The sequence below is a fragment of the Molossus molossus genome, unplaced genomic scaffold, assembly GCF_014108415.1.
Source record: "Molossus molossus isolate mMolMol1 unplaced genomic scaffold, mMolMol1.p scaffold_m16_p_3, whole genome shotgun sequence".
Taxonomy (NCBI): Eukaryota; Metazoa; Chordata; class Mammalia; order Chiroptera; family Molossidae; genus Molossus; species Molossus molossus.
The window spans coordinates 86838898-86858685 of NW_023425366.1; positions in this window are offsets into that span (position 1 = coordinate 86838898).

The following is a 19788-nucleotide window of genomic DNA, read 5'->3' on the forward strand; positions in this document are numbered from 1 at the left end:
TGGCTCAGGGAACAAGACTGAGGAAATCAGAGTTTAGGGATCAAAAGAGAAGGTCTCCGAAATTTAGAATTTTAGTGTTTGGCACAGTGCTGGAACATACTACAGCACCTCAGGATGTTGATTTAATGAATGAGCAGGATATGCAGAAGGAATAGAAGAAAAGTTATGTATTTGACAACTAGGCCTTAATCTTAGGAACTTTGTATGGTATCTTAAAACTAACTTTAATTCAAAGTGATCCATTGTGATGCCGCATGACTTAAAAGAACAGTGGCAGTCTTTATTTTTTTAATCTCCACCTGAGGATATTTTTCTATTTATCTTCAGATAGAGTGGGAGGGAGGGAGAGAGAGGGAGAGAGGGAAACATTGATGTGAGAGAGAGAGACATTGATTGGCTGACTCCTGCACAACCCGAACCAGAGCTGGGGTCAAATTACAACCGAGGTATGTGCCCTTGACTGGAATCGAACCCACGACTCTTTGGTCCAAGGGCCGACACTCTAACCGCTGAGCCAGACCAGCCAGGGCAACAGTGGCAGTCTTTAAATGTTGATTTTTTATAGTAGCTATTATCCCTGTTGAGCTTGAAAAAGCTTATTGTCCTTCCCGATAGAAATAGCATGTTAAAATTAATCATATACCACCACACATTAATAAATGTGTTGAATATATACCTTAGAAGTTTAAAACCTGTTAAGAAAGGGATGTTTTAATTATCTTGCTGACCTATCTGTCAGTTTTAAAGGTCAGAGAGACACTGGTATCCAGATTCAGCAGCAGTTTTTTATTAGTCCTCTGCTCCTTGACCTTGCTATAATAGTTAGTTATTGAATGCACCCACCTCCTTCATCCGTCACTCCCCTTTTATCCTCTGATGATAACTGTGTTAACTTCCCAGTGAGCTTACGGGTTCATCTCTCTTATCTCTTTTGTAATTTTCTCTCTAGCTATTTTTTCTGGATTTTTTAAATCAAGATTTTAGCCTTCTCTTTTTAGGAGATGTTTTCTTCCTGGATCATTCAATCTACTTGTATCTTCAGCCATTATTGTAAGTGCTGGTAACTCCCAATCTGTGTCTTTAGCTTTGATCTTTCTGTAATTCCCAGTTCCATCCACAGTCCCAAAGCATCACGGGACTGCTGTCACATAGTCACTGCGGATACACGTGTGTCCGAAGTGAACATGTGCTCTTCCTCGCCTCCCTGACATCTGCGTCTGTTCCTGGCTTTTGTCTTAGTTAAACTAGAACATTGCTTTTTGCCTGAACTAAAAAACCAGTCATTTTGACTTTCCTCTTCCTCACACCCCATATTTAATTCTTCACCAACTTATGTCTCTTCTACTTCCTGAATATTTATGGATTTTATTCTCTGATACCACTACTTAAGTTTACTCGATAGCTCATTTTAACAGCTTTCCAGTGGTCCCTCCAGTCTGTTACCGTCCACCCTCACCACCCATCAAAGAGGCCTTCCGAACATGTGACTTCCCACCCGAGAACCTGTGATGGTCATGTTTTTGTCAGACTTGTTTCCATGGCTCAAGGCTGCATCGGTTGGGATTCTCTCAGTTGTAAGGAATAAAACCATTTCAGGTCGGCGTGACAGAACTTACCGACAGCCGAAGGGTAGGACTGGCTTTGAAACGGGGTGATCCAGCAGTTCAGTGGTACCGACGCCCCATCCCTTGCTGTCCCGCTGCCTACTGCGTCCTCCAGCTCCGTGTGGTCTCTGAAAGCTCCCGGTAAACTCATCCTTACGCCTCCCGGGTGTCACCTGTGCGAAGCTGTTCTTAACCAGCACGAGTAGGACAATCTCTGACTTCTCACAGAAATTTGTATTTTATTTTTTGTTAATCCTCACCCAAGCATATTTTCCCATTGACTTTTAGATAGAGCGGGAGGCAGGGAAAGAGAGAAAGAGAGAAACATTGATGTGAGAAACACATTGATTGGTTGCCTCCCACAGGACCCTGACCAGGGCTGCTGATCGAACCTGCAACCGGGTATGTGCCCTTGACTGGGAATTCCTGTTGTGGTTATAAGAAGGTAGACAAAAGGTACAGCTTCCCAGCCCCCCCCTCCCCCCCAAAAAAAACCAACAGAAGGGAAAGCACTGGGTTCTCTCAGAAGCCCCACTGAAGTTCTCACCTGGTCTCACCAGCTGTGATGGGTTAAAAGCCAATTCCTGAACCATCACTATAGCTAGAGATATTAAATATACTGACTGGCCTTCATCTGCCGGGGCCCTTACATGTAGCCAAGGATAAAGTGTTGGGGAGCCCAAGACTTCCCCCAGTTTTGGTGGTTTGCTGGGAGGACTCAGCAGATAGTCATACTCAAGACTATGACTTATTACAGGAAAACAACAAAGCAAAATCAGAAAAGGGAAAAGGGCACGGAGTGAATGTCCAGAGATCAGGCGGAAGCTTTTGAGAGTTCTCTCCCCATGGACTTACACAGGACATGCTTAATTCCCCAGCAGCAGACTGGCAGTAGGTACGTGTCTACCAAGACTCAGCATCCAAAGCTTTAATGATCACATAGGCTTCTGCCAGAGCCTGGATCAAAATTCTGGGCTCCTCGAAGGAAAGCAGATGTTTAATATAAACCACGTTGTTTGTACAGTTTGGGCACAGGGAGCCCCTCTTATCAGTGAGGGAACAGTGGAAACTTCCTGAAATCTAAGTTCCCAGATGCCAGCCAAGGGCCAGCCTTGCAAGCAAACCTTTCTAAGGACAGCGGTCAGGCTGCCGTGTTCACTCTTTTCCTTGCTCACAGGATCCCCTGCACCTAAATCACAGGGCCCGAGAGAGAATCAGGTGTGATATACTGGGGAGTTTAGAGTTCTGGGAGCCAAATCAGAAATATCTACTCCTGAGCTCTCTTAAACTATTTTTTTTTTTTTTTACCTCATCACCTGGTAAACTCTGCATCCATAAGCCTCCCAAGTGTGTCACCTGTGCGAAGCTGTTCTTAACCAACACGAGTAGAACAATCTCTGACTTCTCACAGAAATTTGTATTTTATTTTTTTGTTAATCCTCACCCAAGCATATTTTTCCATTGACTTTTAGATAGAGTGGGAGGCAGAGAAAGAGAGAAACATTGATGTGAGAAACACATTGATTGGTTGCCTCCCACAGGACCCTGACCAGGGCTGGGGATCGAACCTGCAACCAGGTATGTGCCCTTGACCGGGAATTGAACCCACAACCCTCGGTCCGAGGACTGACGCTGGTAACCACAGCCAAACCCACCGTGGCAGAACTTTCTATTTCAAAACAAATAATCTGAGAGAGCTGATTTTTATATTGGAGATAAATAGATATGTGTAATAATCTAATAATAATACTACCCTGACATTAACTTTGTCTTTTAGGCCAACAAATATTGTAGCAAAACTAAATGATAATCCAATTCCATTGAAAATTTGGAAGGTGAGAAGCCTCAAAAGCTGAAAGTGATGGAAAGTGATTTTCTGAAGAGCAGAAGATTTTAGGTCAGTGTGGACTAAGGTATTTAAGAGGAGAGAGAAAGAAAATAACCCATTTAAAAACCCATAAATAGGCAAAAGAGCAAAATCGCATGCTTTGGTAAAAAGTGAATCTAGGTTTAAATCACATGTATATGCAATATATTGGCAGAAGTTGCCTAGTAAGTGACATCTAGATATCAGGGTTAATTAGCGTAGCTTAAAAAGGAACAGAAACCCTGGCGGTGAAATGTCGAGGCACTGAAATTCAGAGCTCTGTATAGCCTCGTCCAGAACCCATCTTTTAAGAAGCTTGGTTGAATAACTTTTGAGTCCATAGCTGACAAGAATAAAAAAAGAGAGAGGTGGAAGGAACCGTATGTTGTTGGGGACAGTGGCTGGGGAAGTTTTTCAAGGTGGTGTGGAAGAAGACAGAAATTAAACCAGAAAACACAGACTAAAGGTATTATTTCAAGTGTGAATCATGTGAAGGAGGTTGAACATCTCCTTATTCCTCAATCTCCTTTGAAGCTCCAGAGTAAAGAACAAGGACTGGTTAAATAGGACTCAATAAACATTTTCTGTAAAGGACCCCATAGGAAATACTTGGGCTTTGCAGTCCACATGCAGTCTCTGTTGCATACTCATTTTTTAAATAGCTTTTTCAAAAATGTAAAAACCTGTACCAAAACAGGCCAGGGCTGGACTTGGCCTACAGGGTGGGACCTGGACATAGGTGTTGAGGGCACTGGTTTGGAAAACAAAATTTTGAAGTATCATTTAAAAAATATATTTTTTAATTGAGTTTTTAGAGAGAGAGGAAGGGAGAGAGAGATAGAAACATCAATGTCAGAGAGAAACATCGGGAATGGAACCAGGATCCCTCAGTCCATGGAGCTACACTGCCTGGGCTGATGTGTCCTTTTTTTTTTTTACTCCTCACCCCAAGGATATTTTTCCTGATTTTTCAGATAGAGTGGGAGGGAGGGGGAGAGAGAGAAACATCGATGTGAGAGAGACACATTCATTGGCTGCCTCCCGCACGACTCCAACCAGGGCCAGCATCCATTGCAGCCGAGGTACGTGCCCCGACTGGAATTGAACTCACGACCGTTTGGTCCGTGGGCCGACGCTTCTAACCACTGAGCAAACCGTCCAGGGCTGAAGTGTCATTTTTGTTTGCTTCAAATAATTATGAAAGTATGAATCCACATGACTTCTGGTAGCATGAAAGGCTCTCTCCCACTTCCACATCCGGGCACCCCCCAGCCCACACATGCCTCTGTGGAAACAAGTGCCCTGGGCAGACACAGCGGCCCCGACAGCGACAAGTTTGCACACCAGAACTCAGATGTCCCCTTTTCATCCCCATCAGCATTCGTGAACCACTACCCTCTACTGAAGACTGGTGCAGACACTTCACTTCTGAATTGTTTTCTGCGACTAAAGCTTTTAGGAAGTGGACTTATTGGGTGAAAGGGTTAGAGCAGCTCTATGACACCCTTGACAGCCTCGCGGTCCCGTTTATGCTCAGCACCCCGCTTTGGGAGGTGAGGCAAGGAGGGCGAGCGTCGGTATCAGGAATGGAGTTCTGTCACCAAAAAACAGAAGTGACGGCCTTATTATGTATGTCGGTGCCTGCTGACTGCAGCAGTGCTTTCGTTCTGCTGCTGGTGAATTTGTATCACCGAGCAAGAAAAGCAGTGGAAGCGACGGGCTGAGGTCCCCGATTCAGAGGAGGTGGCCGTGGGTGTCAGTCCCACGAGAAGTGTGCAGGCTTCCGTGCGTGCAGATGATGGACCAGGAGGAGCAGGCCCGGTTCTGACTGGGGATGGGCACGTCGTCAGTGCACACAGTCCTGGTCACAGGATACCACAAGAATATGGGTACTTCAGTCCAAAGTGAGCCACTGCCTTTGCCCATTTCCCAACAGACAGCACCTGGAGAGTAAGAGTATATAACCTTAGAGTCCAGATTGGGAGATTAGAGAGAGGGGTGTTTGGTACCGCGCCCTTCTGGCCCACTATCCGCTAGAAACATAGGCCTCTCTTATTTTTTCTCTGCCTGGTCAAGAACACTCAATTTTATTGACCTGTGGAGGTGACTTAGGACAAACGGGAACAAACCGTTTCCCCTACTCTTCACCTTTCAGCTTACTCTGGGAGCTGCTCTAGAAATACGGCTTTTGTTGCATGTCACCATATTGATTCCCAGATGACAATTTCCAAGATCTCCTCCAATGGACAGTTCAGTATTTACTGAACTCCTATTGTGTATGGCGTATTGAAGATTTAGATGTAAGGGAGAGAAGATAGGTCACTTTAAGCAGCTTACTACACTAAATGAGTGAATCTAGTTTTATTGTTACTTCTTAAGGATTGCTATTGTTTAAAGAACTTAGCAGGTGTTCATGGTTTCTGAAGTTTGATTTAAACTGCATTTTAAAAGAAAATATTTTTCTTTTTGTTAATTCTTACCCAAGGATATTTTTTCAGTGATTTTTTAGATAGAGTGGAGGGAGGGAGGGAGAGAGAGAAAAACATCAATTTGAGAGAGACACATCAATTGGTTGCCTCCTGCACAACCCCGACTGGGGCCAAGATAGAACGTGCATCCAGGCATGTGCCCTTGACTGGGAATCAAATCCACGACACTCCGGTCCGTGGTCTGATGCTCTAACTACTGAGACAAACCAGTCAGAGCACATTTAAATTTTTTTTAATTAAAAAAATGGAATTGCCATTAGATCCAGTGATCCCCCTTCTAGGAATATATGCTAAAAAGCCTGAAATACCAATCACAAAGAATATATGTACCCCCATGTTCATAGCAGCACGATTTACAATAGCTAAGATCTGGAAACAGCCCAAGTGTCCATCAGTAGACGAATGGATAAAAAAGCAGTGGTACATATATACTATGGAGTACTATGCAGCTGTAAGAAAGAAAGATCTCTTATCCTTTGAGACGACATGAAGGGACCTGGAGAGTATTACCCTAAGCGAAACAAGCCAAGCAGAGAAAGACAAATATCACATATTCTCACTTATTTGTGGAATATAATGAGCATAACAGTCTGAGGAACAGGGTAGACCCAGAGATGTGGAAGTAGAGTACAGACTTACAACCCTCAGAAGAGGGGTGTGTGTGGGCAGTATAAATCACAGAACTTATATGCATGTATGCATAACCAATGGACATGGACAACAAAGCTGGAGACAGGGGGTGGGGAGGAGGATGTCAATGGGGGAAAAAGGAGAAACATCTGTAACAAAAATAATAAAAATAAAAATAAATAAAAAAATTTAATTCAATTTTTTAACTTAAAATAAAATGTTTATTCAGTTTTCATACCCCCTCTCCCCCACACCATACCCTCCACCTTTGGCAGTCATCAATCAGCTCTCTGTATCTATGAGCTTGGTCTACAATATTTTTAATTAAATAGAGAAGTAACTTTTCTCATGAGTTATTTAAGAAATATGTATTTTACCACATGTGAATTGTCAGTTCTATTCTTTAGAGTTGACAATTAAAAATAAAACACCAGATGGCAATGAAACTCCAAGTGAGTTGTCCCAGGTCATGCTGGGATAGGTCTGACTCAGACCAGGGGACTAGGTCTCCAACTCCTAGTTCACATTTTTTTTTATCCTCACCCGAGGATATTTTTCCATTTTTTGTACAGATAGAGTGGGAGGGAGAGAGAGGAAGGGAGAGAGAGAAACATCGACCTGAAGGGACACATCGAGTGGCTGCCACCCGCACGACCAACCAGGGCCGGGGACAAACTGCAACCGAAGTACGTGCCCTTAGCGGGAACCGAACCCGGGTCTCTCCGGACCGCAGGCCGACGCTCTAACCGCTGAGCCAAACTGGCCAGGGCCTAGTTCACATTTAATCTACTATGCTTCTAAACAGTACTTCTAAATATATCTTTCCATCCTTACCTTTTAAGGATACTATGATTTGCCTTAACTAGACTCCTTAATTAAGGTGAATGGGGCTCTGAAAAGTGCATTTGTTTAAGGCTAGCAGTATTTCTATAACTTTGGAATTATAGAAAATGTTAAATTAAAAGTGAAATAGGAGAAGGCTGGGTATTGTGTAACTACTTGGACCAGAAAAGCTCCTTTATCTTTGATGTTTTTATTTATTTTTTAATCCTCACCTGAGGACATTTTCCCATTAATCTTTAGATAGAGTGGAAGGGAGGGAGAGAGAGGGGGAGAGAAACATAGATATGAGAGAGACACATCAATTGGTTGCTTCCCACATGACCTTGACTGGGAATTGAGCCCATGACCCTTTCATTCATGAGCTGACACTCTAACCGCTGAGCCAAACCAGCCAGGGCATCTTTAATGTTTTTAATTCTGACTGTCCTTGTAGTTAAAAATGTGCCCTTACCTGATGCCCTTATGTATTACATTTCACATTTCCTTTCGCCAAGTGCCTTGTTGACAACAGCTCAGGGACTCATCTCCAGACCTCCACCCCTCCTCCAATTTCCAGACAACACGATACTCTTTGTATTTTTTTTTTTCTAATAAAATCATAGTTGACAAAGTCAAATTCTCTCTTGAATTTAATTAGGTTTATCCTAAAATGATTATAAAAGAATAATACTTAGACACCTAAAACATGGTCTGTTAACTCCAATTTCTACACAGTAGCTCATCTTTATCTTTTTGTATATTTTGAAAGTGAAATTATTACTTATAAACATATTGAATTGCTATAGAACAATGACTTTATTATTCAGCCATTTAAAATAAGTCACAGGTTTCATTTCTCCAAATTAAGTTAATTAAAATGTTTAGCTGATTATCATTTAATAAATTCAGTGAGAATTAGTTTAATCACTTATTCATTAATTAGACTAACAAAAAGTATTTAAAGTCTCATATCTTTTGTAACAGCATTGGGTTTTCTAAACTATGCACTTTAATTCAACTCAATTGAAATTCAGTTCAAGACACAGGAAAGCAATGGAAAACTATAGACTTTCCGATAGTCAAATGGGCATGTTTTCCTACTTAATTTCACTTTTCTATGTCAGATAATTAATTTTATCATATTTTATGCTAAGGATACATAAGAAAGTTACGTGATGCAATAATACATTGACATTGTTGATTGGCATAGTTGAAATAGAGATGATTCATCGCTGAAACAGATTAACTAATGTCTCAACTCAACACGTACAGGTACAGCTCCCCACTTTTGTGAGCAACCTTACATACCCAGGCTGATTTTTGTTCCTTTTCTGAATTGAAACAGCTGCCCCTATGAAGAGGAAGAGAATGGTTGCCTTGACTGAAAACCCAAGTCCATACCCTGCTGGGAACCTCTCATGCGAACTGGACACGTCATTCTCCAGGCCGGTTTCCCAGCTGTTAACAGCTTGGACTAGGTTATCCCAGAAGGTCTTTTAGTCTCAAGATTTTAGGTGTCTATGAACATTAAAGTTCTAACCTTGCTGTGAAATCAAGTATTTTACTTTATCAAGTAAGGATTATATAGTATAGATATGTCTAATGAAAAGCCAGTGATGACAATGGAGAACATGGTATAATTAAGATGTCAGCAGTCTTCGTGGGGTAAAGGTGGTAGAAGCCCAAGTTCTCAGTGAAGCCCTGTTGGTGTGTGTGTATATATATATATATATATATATATATATATATATAATTTTTTTATTGATTTTTTTTAGAGAAGGAGAGAGAGAGAAACATTGATGTGAGAGAGAAACATTGATCAGCTGCCTCCTGCATACCCGCTACTGGGGACTGAGCCTGCAACACTGAGCCACATCGGCTGGATCTCTCATTTAATATTTAAGTCAACAGTCCCCATCTGCTTACAGTAAGAAATCCAGTGTCCTAAGCAACATGTCTATGTATCCTTGGAGGGCTTGTGATGGCTTTCTAATCACCTTTTGATATTATTTTCTGGTTCTGTTGAATGATCAGTTTCTCATCTCACCTTATTCAACTGTTCTCTTAATATGCGTTGAATCTAAATGTGGAATAGCATTCACTTTTGTTGATATGTTCCCCAAAGCATGCACTCAAGGTAATTATGTGTCCTAGACAATTACTAAATTTTAGGATTAACATAGAAGTTATACATCACAGTCTGAGCCCAGCTTTGTGGAATGTCCTAGACACTCCAGTTCTTAGAACTGCCTTGGCCATTGTCACCATTGAAAAGTTCCAAACAGGCTGACACCTGAAACCTCCCACCTAACCTCCCATGCCTCCAGAGCTCCAGACTCCTCCTCCTCTATTACACACGACTGACCGTTCCACTCTATTTCTTTATTTTTTAAATTAATTGAATTTTTTTGTTACAGATGTTTCTTCTTTTTCCACCATTGACACCCTCCTCTGCCTCCCTCCCCACCCTGTCCCCAGCTTTGTTGTCCATGTCTATTGGTCATGCATATATGCATATAACTTCTGTAGTTTATCCCCATCCACACCCCCCACTTCTAGGGATTGTCAGTCTGCAACCCACTTCCACGTCTCTGGGACTACCCTGTCCTTCAGACTGTTATGTTCATTATATTCCACAAATACGTGAGATCATATGATACTTGTCTTTCTATGTTTGGCTTGTTTCACTTAGGATAATACTTTCCAGGTCCCTCCATGTTGTCTCAAAGGATAAGAGATCTTTCTTTCTTACAGCTGCATAGTACTTCATTGTATATATGTACCACTGCTTTTTTATCCATTTGCTGATGGAACTTTGGGCTGTTTCCAGATCTTAGCTATTGTAAATAGTGCTTCTATGAACATGGGGTACATATATCCTTTTTGATTGGTGTTTCAGGCTTCTTAGGGTATATTCCTACAAGTGGGATCACTGGATCAAATGGCAATTCAACTTTTAATTTTTTGAGGTAACACTATATTGTTTTCCATAGTGGCTGCACCAGTCTGCATTCCCACCAGCAGTGTACTAGAGTCCCCTTTTCTCCACACCCTTGCCAACACTTGTTGTTTGATGATTTGTTGATGGCGGCCATTTTGACAGGTGTGAGGTGATACCTCATTGTTTTTTAAATTTTTATCTTTCTGATAATTAGTGATGTTGAGCATTTCTTCATATGTCTCTTAGCTATTTGTATGTCCTGTTTGGAGAGGTGTCTAATCACTTCCTACTTTCCCATGTGGATCCCTTTTATTTTTTCTTCCTGTCTGATTGCTGTGTCTAAGACTTCCAGGACTATGTTAAATAAGAGAGGCGAAAGTGGACATCCTTGTCTTGATCCTGTTCTTAAGGAAGATGCTTTTAGTTTTTGCCCATTGAGTATGATGTTGGCCGTATGTCTTTCATATATGGCCTTTATTATGTCAAAAGATGATCTCTCTATTCCCAGATTGCTGAGCGTTTTTATCAGAAATGGGTGCTGGATTTTGTCAAATACTTTTTTAGCGTCTATTGATGTGATCATATGATTTTTATCTTTCACTTGGTTTATGTGGTATATCACACTTATTGATTTGTGAATATTGTACCAGCCTTGCATCCCTGGAATGAATCCCACTTGGTCATGCTGAATAATGTTTTTGATATATTGCTAGATTCGATTTGCTAGTATTTTGTTCAGGATTTTGGCATCTATGTTCATCAGGGATATTGGCCTGTAGTTTTCTTTCTTTGTAGTGTCTTTTTCTGGTTTTGGAATTAGAATTATGCTGGCCTCATAAGATGAGTTTGGAAATCTTTCTCCTTGAATTTTTTGAAATAGGTTGAGGAGCATGGGTGTTAGTTCTTTGAATATTCGGTAAAATTCCCCAGGGAAGCCATTCGGGTCTGGGTCTTTGTTTGCTGGAAGAGTCTTGATTACATCTTCAATTTCTTTTTTTGTTATTGGTCTGTTCAAGTTTTCTATTTCTTCCCAGTTCAGTTTTGGGAGACTATGTGTTTTTAGAATTTTTTTCATTTTGCTTAGAATGTCAAATTTGTTGCCATATAATTGTTCATGATATTTGTTAACAATCCTTTGTATTTTTGTGGTGTCAGTTATTATTACTCCTCTTTCATATCTGATTTTGAGGTTCTCTCTCTTTGTTTCTTGGTGAGTCTAGCAAAGGGTCCATCAATCTTGTTTATCATTTTAGAGAAGCAGTTCTTTGTTTCATTGATCCTTTGAATTGTTTTTTTGGTCTGCATGTAATTTATTTCTTCTCTGATCTTTACTATTTTCTTTCTTCTACTTGCTCTGGAATTTTCTTTCTTTCTTTCTTTCTTTCTTTCTTTCTTTCTTTCTTTCTTTCTTTCTTTCTTTCTTTCTTTCTTTCTTTCTCTCTTTCTCTCTTTCTTTCTTTTTTTGCTTTCTTGTTCTTTAAGTTGTGAGGTTAGATAGTCTATCAGATTCTTGTTTTTCATGCCCTTGATTACTTCATGCAATTCCCTTCTGGCTTGTAGTGTTTCTGTTGAGAAGTCAGCTGACAGCCTTATGGGGTTTCCTTTGTAGGTAACCTGTTGCTTATCTTTTGCTGACATTAGGATTCTCTCTGTCTTTAATTTTTGGCATTTTAATTATGTGTCTTAGTGTGGACCTGTTTGGGTTCTTCTTACTTGGGGCTCTCTGTGCTTCTTGAACCTGAATGCCTTCTTCCTTCATCAAGTTAGGAAAGTTTACTGTCACTATTTCTTCAAATATATTCCCTAACCCTTCCCATTTTCTCCTTCTTTGAGGACTCCTATGATGCAAATATTATTATGTTTCCAGTTGTCCCACAGTTCTCTTAAGCTATTTTCCTGTTTTTTAATTGTTTTTTCCTTTTGGTTTTTTGATTGGTTAATTTTTTCTACCTTGTCTTCCAATTCACTGATCTGATCTTAAGCTTCCTCTACTCTGCTGGTTAGTCCTTCCAATGTGTTCTTTATTTCTGCTATGTCATTCTTCATTTCCTCTTGGTTGTTTTTCAATGTTTCTATATCTTTACTCATGGTGATGATGTCCTTACTCATGCTGTTGAGCTTCCTCAAGATCACTGCTCTGAACTCTACCTCTGATAATTTGCTTAACTGCATTTTATTTATCTCATCTTCGATAGAGTTCTCTTCTTCTTTCATTTGGGATTTGTTTCTTTGTTTCACCATTTTGGCTATCTCAGTGGGTTTTGGAGCCCGCCAAATTTTCCCTGTGGGTGTTGATGTTCTGCTGTTTGTGGCTCCCTCTACTGAGTTTGGATGAGCCTGGGTGGGCCCACATTAAACACCACTGTCAAGTCTTACTTTCCTGGGTAGATTTGAAAGCCCAGGAAGGGTTCAGTTATTCTCTAGCTTTTTGCCTGGAGGCTATTAGTCTCAGTTACTCAGGGCCTTGGACTTTAGCCCTGGTGTTCTGCACAAGAGGATTTCTAGAGGGTGGGACAGATGCTGGTTGTTAATGTGCCTCAATTTGTATTTCTTTGCCTCACCTGGAAAAGGCTGAATATCTGCGGGGGGGGGGGGGGGGGGGGATCTGCTTTTTTTCCCCTCAGTTCTGGGATGGAGCAAGCCGGCCACTGTCCTTTGTGGCTGCGACTCAGCAAGAACTCTGAGTGGCCTCCAAATCCCGAGTCTCCCCACAGAGTTCCAGACCTGTCCACCCTCCCTCTGCCAGAGCCCCAGGTGAATGGCTGTGGCTAGTTTAGTGCTCTGTCCTGCTCTGGGCTGTGGAGTGGGCTTGGGAGTTTAACCCTGAGGGTGCTGCTCACAGCTCAGACCACTGCTGTCTGTGGGCTCCCAGCCCACCACCCTCTTGTGCTCTGCAGATCCTACCGGTGTCCCTGGTTATACGGTCCTCTTCCGCTGCTTTTCTGTTGCTTTTTTCCGAAGATTTGTCTTTATTTTAGTTGTAATTCCCGTTTGGTCCTGGGAGATCATCTGTGTAGCTTCCATTCACTCCGCCGCCATTTTACCTCTCCCCGTTGCGCTCTGTTTCTCAAGCAGGCCTCTGGGGGCCTCTACTCCCAGCCAACGGGTCTCAGTGTATATGGCTAAGGAAAAAGGTGTTTCTCCCTAAGAGGAATTTGCCTCTAGCTTACATGTATTTTTTCCTTCTGGGCCAAGTAGGATGGTAAGGTAGGAAGAAGTGAGCAGGAAGACTCCGAGATAGCTTGGGAAAGGATGCCAGGTATGGGAGCCAGTGTCCCAGTGCCCACCACCTGCAGCGCCCTGTGCCAGGGGTTTAACAAGTATCAGCCCAGCTAATCATCACAACACGCCTGTGAGGTAGATAATATCATTGGCCCTGGTGTAAAGATGAGGAAACAGGTGTGGGGAGGTTAAATAACTCCCTCAAAATCATATCACTATTAAGTAGCAGATTGGGGATTTGGGTACAAGCAATCTTTGTGCTCAATCACTGTAGAATGCTTTATGCACTATGCTGGGGCCGCACGTACATTATTACATTTTATTTCTGTGAGTTATATGCATTTTTCATCATTTTTCCCAAAGAGGATTCCCAAAGTCACAGAGCTGGATGTATTGGTGCCTGGAGTCTAACCCAGCTCATTTAACTCCTAAGTCCATGCGGCATGTTGCCTTGACGGGTTTTCCTTTTAAAATATTAATGTACTTTTACTTGGGTTTATCAGCAGAATTTTTTATATAGTGGTTCCATTAAAAATGTGCAAGGTTTTATAATAAACATCACAGAATTGATGCCGAAGGACATTAATTTTATTTTACTTTTTAACTTTTTATTGAAGGACATTTATTGTAAAAGTTTACAGTGTGAGCAACAGAAAGGAAAACAGAGTGCATCAAAGAAGATGAAAGAAAACAGTTTCAGACAGTCAAAGTACCACTGGGCAAGAACACACCCTCTCGGGATGTGAGGTACTCGTATGTTCTATCTTTGGAATTCCAAACCCATGGATTCTGGTAAGATACGTCCTCCGACGTACATCAATTTTTCAAAAATAAACTAACTGGCAAGTATGAAAAAAACACCTTGTCATTTATGTTAATGTTTGCAATAAAAATACCTGACTTTTCATTGTCTTTTGAGATTACGGGGCCCACAGAAACATTTAACACATAAAAATTGCAGAAAGAGTGATAGGGATGTCTGTTTTTTGTTGTTGTTGTTTTTTGTTTTTTTTGGGGGGGGTGTCTGTTTTTAAAGAGTAGGCTAACAGAGAAATTAAGAAAATGTAGAATCAAAAGAAGCGATAGCATCTTACATATTTGTCCCACTGGATCCTTGAATTCCCACTGGACGCTCGGCAAGTGGCCGTCAGTTTTTGCTCAGCTCTCTGATGACAGAGACTTCCATCTTTCCTAAGGCAGAGAGGGACTTCCTCAGGTAAATGGGCTGCGCCATGTGTTAGACAATTTAGTGGAATGATGAAGTATGTTTCCTCGTATGATCTGTTGATTTTGGTTTTGGCTTAATGAAGCAGGAGAGATTAAATTTCTCCTGGTCTGTAATGCTGCTTCAAATCCTTTTTATTTATTTATTTTAAATCCTCACCCAAGGATATTGTATCCTTTATTTTTAGACAGAATGGGGGGTGGGGGAGAGAGAGAGAGAAATATCCATGTGAGAGAGACACATCAATTGTTGCCTCCCGCACTACCCTGACCAGGGCCGGGGATTGAACCACAACTGAGGTACATGCCCTTGACTGGAATCGAACCTGTGACTCTTTGATCTGAGGGCCGATGCTCCAACCGCTTGGCCCAACCAGCCAGGGCTCAAGTTCTTTTTAAAGGGAGGGAATATGGTCCGATGGGAACGATATTGGACTTGGAATCAGGACACTGTTCTCCACTTCCCAGAATGGCAGGTCTGAGGGCCAGTGTGTGATGCCTGGGAAGCCTTCTCCTGGATATTCTTTGGCTCATCTCAATGGGTTGAGTCAAGTGTTCAATAAAAATGAAAATGAAAGTTTTAATAACACTGCCTTATAGTTGTGTGTTCTATAATTCATTACGTTCGTGCAGGCAATATTCTAAATGTAGACAGATGATGTAGAAGTCAGTGATTCAGATACTTTGCTTAATTATACAGGAATTGTCAAGACCTGGAGTACTTTTGGGCCAGAGTTGTCTGTGTGGGGTGAGGGGTGGTTCTGGTTGTCAAAGATTTGATGCCGGCAGTGGGAACACGTGCCTCCGTCGACCTGCAGCCACGCCAGATCTTTCTCGTGCGTAGGAGATGCTCACAAATTCCCTCCCTAAAGCTGCTTGTCCTCAGCTCCCACGGAACTTCCCCAGCACACTGGCTGGTGGCTGCTGGCTGTAGGATCCCATCTGGCTCTGCTCGCCCTTCCCAGCGGGAGACTATTTCTCAGCTGATGGTGAGGGGCCTGCTCTTATGGGGCAGATTTATGAGACTCGACCACCTCTTATCACTGGTGGCTTCGTTTTCTCGACACTATGCTCTGCTTTGGGGATGGGATTCACCTAATACCAAATCATTTCCTAATAATGCCCCAGTTTTCTAAACTTCTGAGACACTATGACTATGTCTTACACTGGTGGTCCTCAAAATATTGTCTCTGGACCAGAAATATCAGCATCTCCTAGTAATTTGTTAGAGAGGCAAGTTTTTGGGCCCCACTCCAGGCCTACTGAATTCTGAATCTCTGGGGGTAGGTCCGGCAATCTGTGTTTTAACAACCACTCCCGGGGATTCTGATGCCCATTACTGTTTGGATGCCCTGATTGGACTGTTTGCTTGCCCTCTGTGCAGGCAGACTAGGCCACTTCTCCTCCTCCCGTCCTAGACCTAGACAAAAGTTCCTGTCTGTGGTCAGCTTTCAGTGCATCTACTAGGGTGTTGCTAAAATCCATCAAAAGGATCACTCTTGTTTCCACATATGAATAGTCTAGGTTAGCCTGGCTGGTGTGGTTCAGTGGTTAAACGTCGACCCAGGCACCAAGAGGTTGCCGGTTCGATTCCCGGTCAGGGCATATGCCCAGGTTGTGGGCCTGACCCCCAGTGTGGGGAAGGGGCATGCAGGAGGCGGCCAATCGATGTTCTCTTTCATCGATGTTTCTATCTCTTTCTCCCTCTCCCTTCCTCTCTTTCTAACATCAATAAAGAAAAAATAATAGTCTAGGTTAGGAAAGATGACCATAGGAGCGCAATGAGCCTCATAGTCTGTTGCTATGATTTACAGACACCCATCCTGATCTGAATGAACCAGGCGCTGTGCTGCCATGCCAAATAACACACAGTTCTTTTAAAAACAAAAGAAATACCACTGGGGTGACGGCGGCGTGGTGGAGGGGCTCAAGGGATGGGAAGCCAATTAGGATAACACCCACTCCATACTCAGGATAACTTTGCTTTGTGTTGTTCTTTTCTCCTCTTCTCTTTCCTGATAGTTCTGTTTTTCTTTCTTCCTACAGGAGCAGGTGAGTAGTTTGACAATGTTACTAGCTCATAAAAAGAAGAGAACATTGCCTTATTTATAGACTTTGGGCGTTAGTGTCCAGAGGCTTAAATGTAAGGCTGAGGGAGGTCTTCATGACTGCTACTTAATTTCCTCAGGAATAACTAAGTGGGAGCTACAATACATCTTTGTTTAGCAGCTATGGTTTTCATTAAATTTAATTAAGACTCCCAGAAGCTTTAAATTTAGGGCAACTTCAAAATGCAGGTGGCTTCTGTTAAGTGTAATTATATTCCCTTTATAGCTGCCATGGTTTTGGAAAGCTGGCCTGTCAGACTTAAAATCTTTAACAAGCTCACCAAGTGCTTTGGTTTCAAGAGAGTTTATTTCCCAACACAGCCTGCCCGCCCTCTTTTCACCCTCCTCGCCTCCTCCCCCTCCCCCCCCCCTGTTCCTTCCTCCTTCCCTCCCTTATTGCTCCCTTTTTGCAGAAGGTCAAGGCTAACATGAAGTTGACAAAAGTTGTCCAGCTATGCTTAGAACCTGACTCATGAGTTGAGGTCAACATTTCAGAGGTCAGTTTCCTCAGGATTCTAGGTCAGTCTGGTTGACCACTCGGGCAGGTTGCTGTCCTTGAGTTCAGTAGATTGTGTCCAAAGAAGCACACGGCCAGTCACGAGGCCGAGGCCGGCAGAGGAGAACAAAGGTTTGGCTGCCGAATGGGAGGACACCTGTGTGTGGAGCTCCCCTTGCCTTCTGTGTGCTTCTCTCTCCTTCGAATGAAGTACATCCTTCTTACTCCCAGACTTGGAAAGGAACTTGCACACATTTGTTGTGAAGGTTGAACAACGGTTTTGCAGAAAGCCTTTTGATGTAACCATCAGTGTTTCCCAAAAGACAAACTGAATTATAATAAGTCATTTGTTTAAGATCAGTTTTCTGAACCTTCACCTGCAAAATTGAGGTGGAAGAGGAGAAAGAGGAATTATTAAAGTAGAGTGTGCAAAGCTAATTCTTTGGGTCCTAAGATTTTTTTTTTTTAATTCTCACATGAGGATATTTTTTCAAATATCTTCAGATAGAGTGGGAAGGGAGAGAGAGAGAAAGAGAAACATCGATGTGAGAGAGACACATTGACTGGTTGCCTCCCGCATGACCCCGGCCAGGGCCAGGGACGAACTGCAACTGAGGTATGTGCCCTTAGCTGGAATTGAACCCGAAACTCTTTGGTCTGCAAGCTGACGCTCTAACCACTGAGCAAAACCGGCAAGGGCCTAAGGTTTTCTTATAGGAAGAGTTCCTTGTCAGAGAGCCCACCGCAATCACATTTTGTGTAATTGTGCTGAGGTTTGTATCAGCATTTTGTTCACTTGGCTAAGAGCATCATAGATCATTGCAAAGATAATGAAAGAAGGTTGTCAGGAGTTTGAGGAAGTCCAGGTTTTTTCCCTACTTCTGATATCAACTACACTTCCCTGGGTCTGAACACAGATTATATAGGTCAATTCATTTTCTTTGGAAGTAAACACTTTTTTTTTTTTTTACAAAGTTCAAGCAGATTCCTGTGCTACTCACGTACATTTTATTTGATTCCAGCTGTAACTCAGTGCACATTTAATGACGTGCGTAATTGTTATGATCTGTGATCATTGGGGATAAATGTCAAGAGATTGAATATACCATTTTAATTAGTGTTATTTTTAATACAGTTGAACAAATCCAATGTAAGTTTTGTTTCCTTTTCATAGTTGTTCAGTATCTGGGATGCCACTGTTCTCAGCATCACTACAATCCATTTTTCAATAGTATCAGTTTTCCTGGTATCCATATAAAATAAAAACATTTGTCTCCAATTCATGATTGAATATGGACTGGAGGTCAGGTGATATCAAGGAACTTTTTTAAGGGTAGAAATGGTGTTTTGGTTATTTAGGAAAATGTCCGAATATTCACTGAATTAGGTTGGGTTGAAGCGATATGATAGTTGATTATGCTCTTCTTTCTACTTTTGTGCATTTTTGAACATTTTCATGATAAAAGTTAGCCCCCCAGACATGGGCACCCTGTAATGCAAAGCTCCTACATCTGCCCCGCCCTTCTGTCAGGTGTCAGCCACGGCCCTCGTTAGAGATGGCTGTTAACTCCTGGTTCACCCTGTTCAGGAATCTGCTCTGTCTTGATACCCTTTTCTACAACACCCCGAATTCCTGGACACAACAGGTTGAGGTAAAAGGCCCTACTGTGGCCTCAGACCTAAGACATGTTTTTTGAGTTTTGTTTACCAGAAGCCCCTCATTAAGGGGAATCACTGGATGTTTGTGTGATCTACCACCGTCTGCCCAGTTTAAAAAGATAAGCAAGGTAGCTGGGGAGATGCTCGGGCTGTTCCCCAGCTCTTGCAGCAATCAGAAACAGGCCCACCTGTCCGAATAGGCCCAGGAGCCTCGCCTCTGGATGGATGGCACTGGGTGGGTCAGGCTGAGAGGTGGAAAGGAGAGGGGGCGCTGTCTGCATTTGGGTGGGTAAGTTGGGATACTCACGCTGGGGAAGGAGGGCTGCAGTCCCAAGGCTGCGTTTATGGGGTGCCACTGTCCTCTAGCTCGTGCCTCCCACCTGCCACATTCCCTCCATTTTCCAAAAGTGGTTCTTAAATGCTCCTTACAAATTTCTCCTCCATCTAGCTGATGGCTAAAATATTTGTAAGGGGAGAAGACATTTCAATCTAGAATCAGTGATAAAATGCATGAAAGTAAACACGGGTTGAGATGAAGCATTTTAATTTATTTGCCCTAAAGTATAATCAATCAACCAGTGTTAAGTGGCGCTAGGAGAGCTTTCCGTAGTGAGAGGCGAAGAGGTGGTGAGGAAGGTGTCTGCAAAGCAGACGAGGCTGCTCCTGACACTCGGGTCTGCGTGTGGACGACCAGAGCCTTCCCCCTCTTGTGGCCCTCAGGCCTGG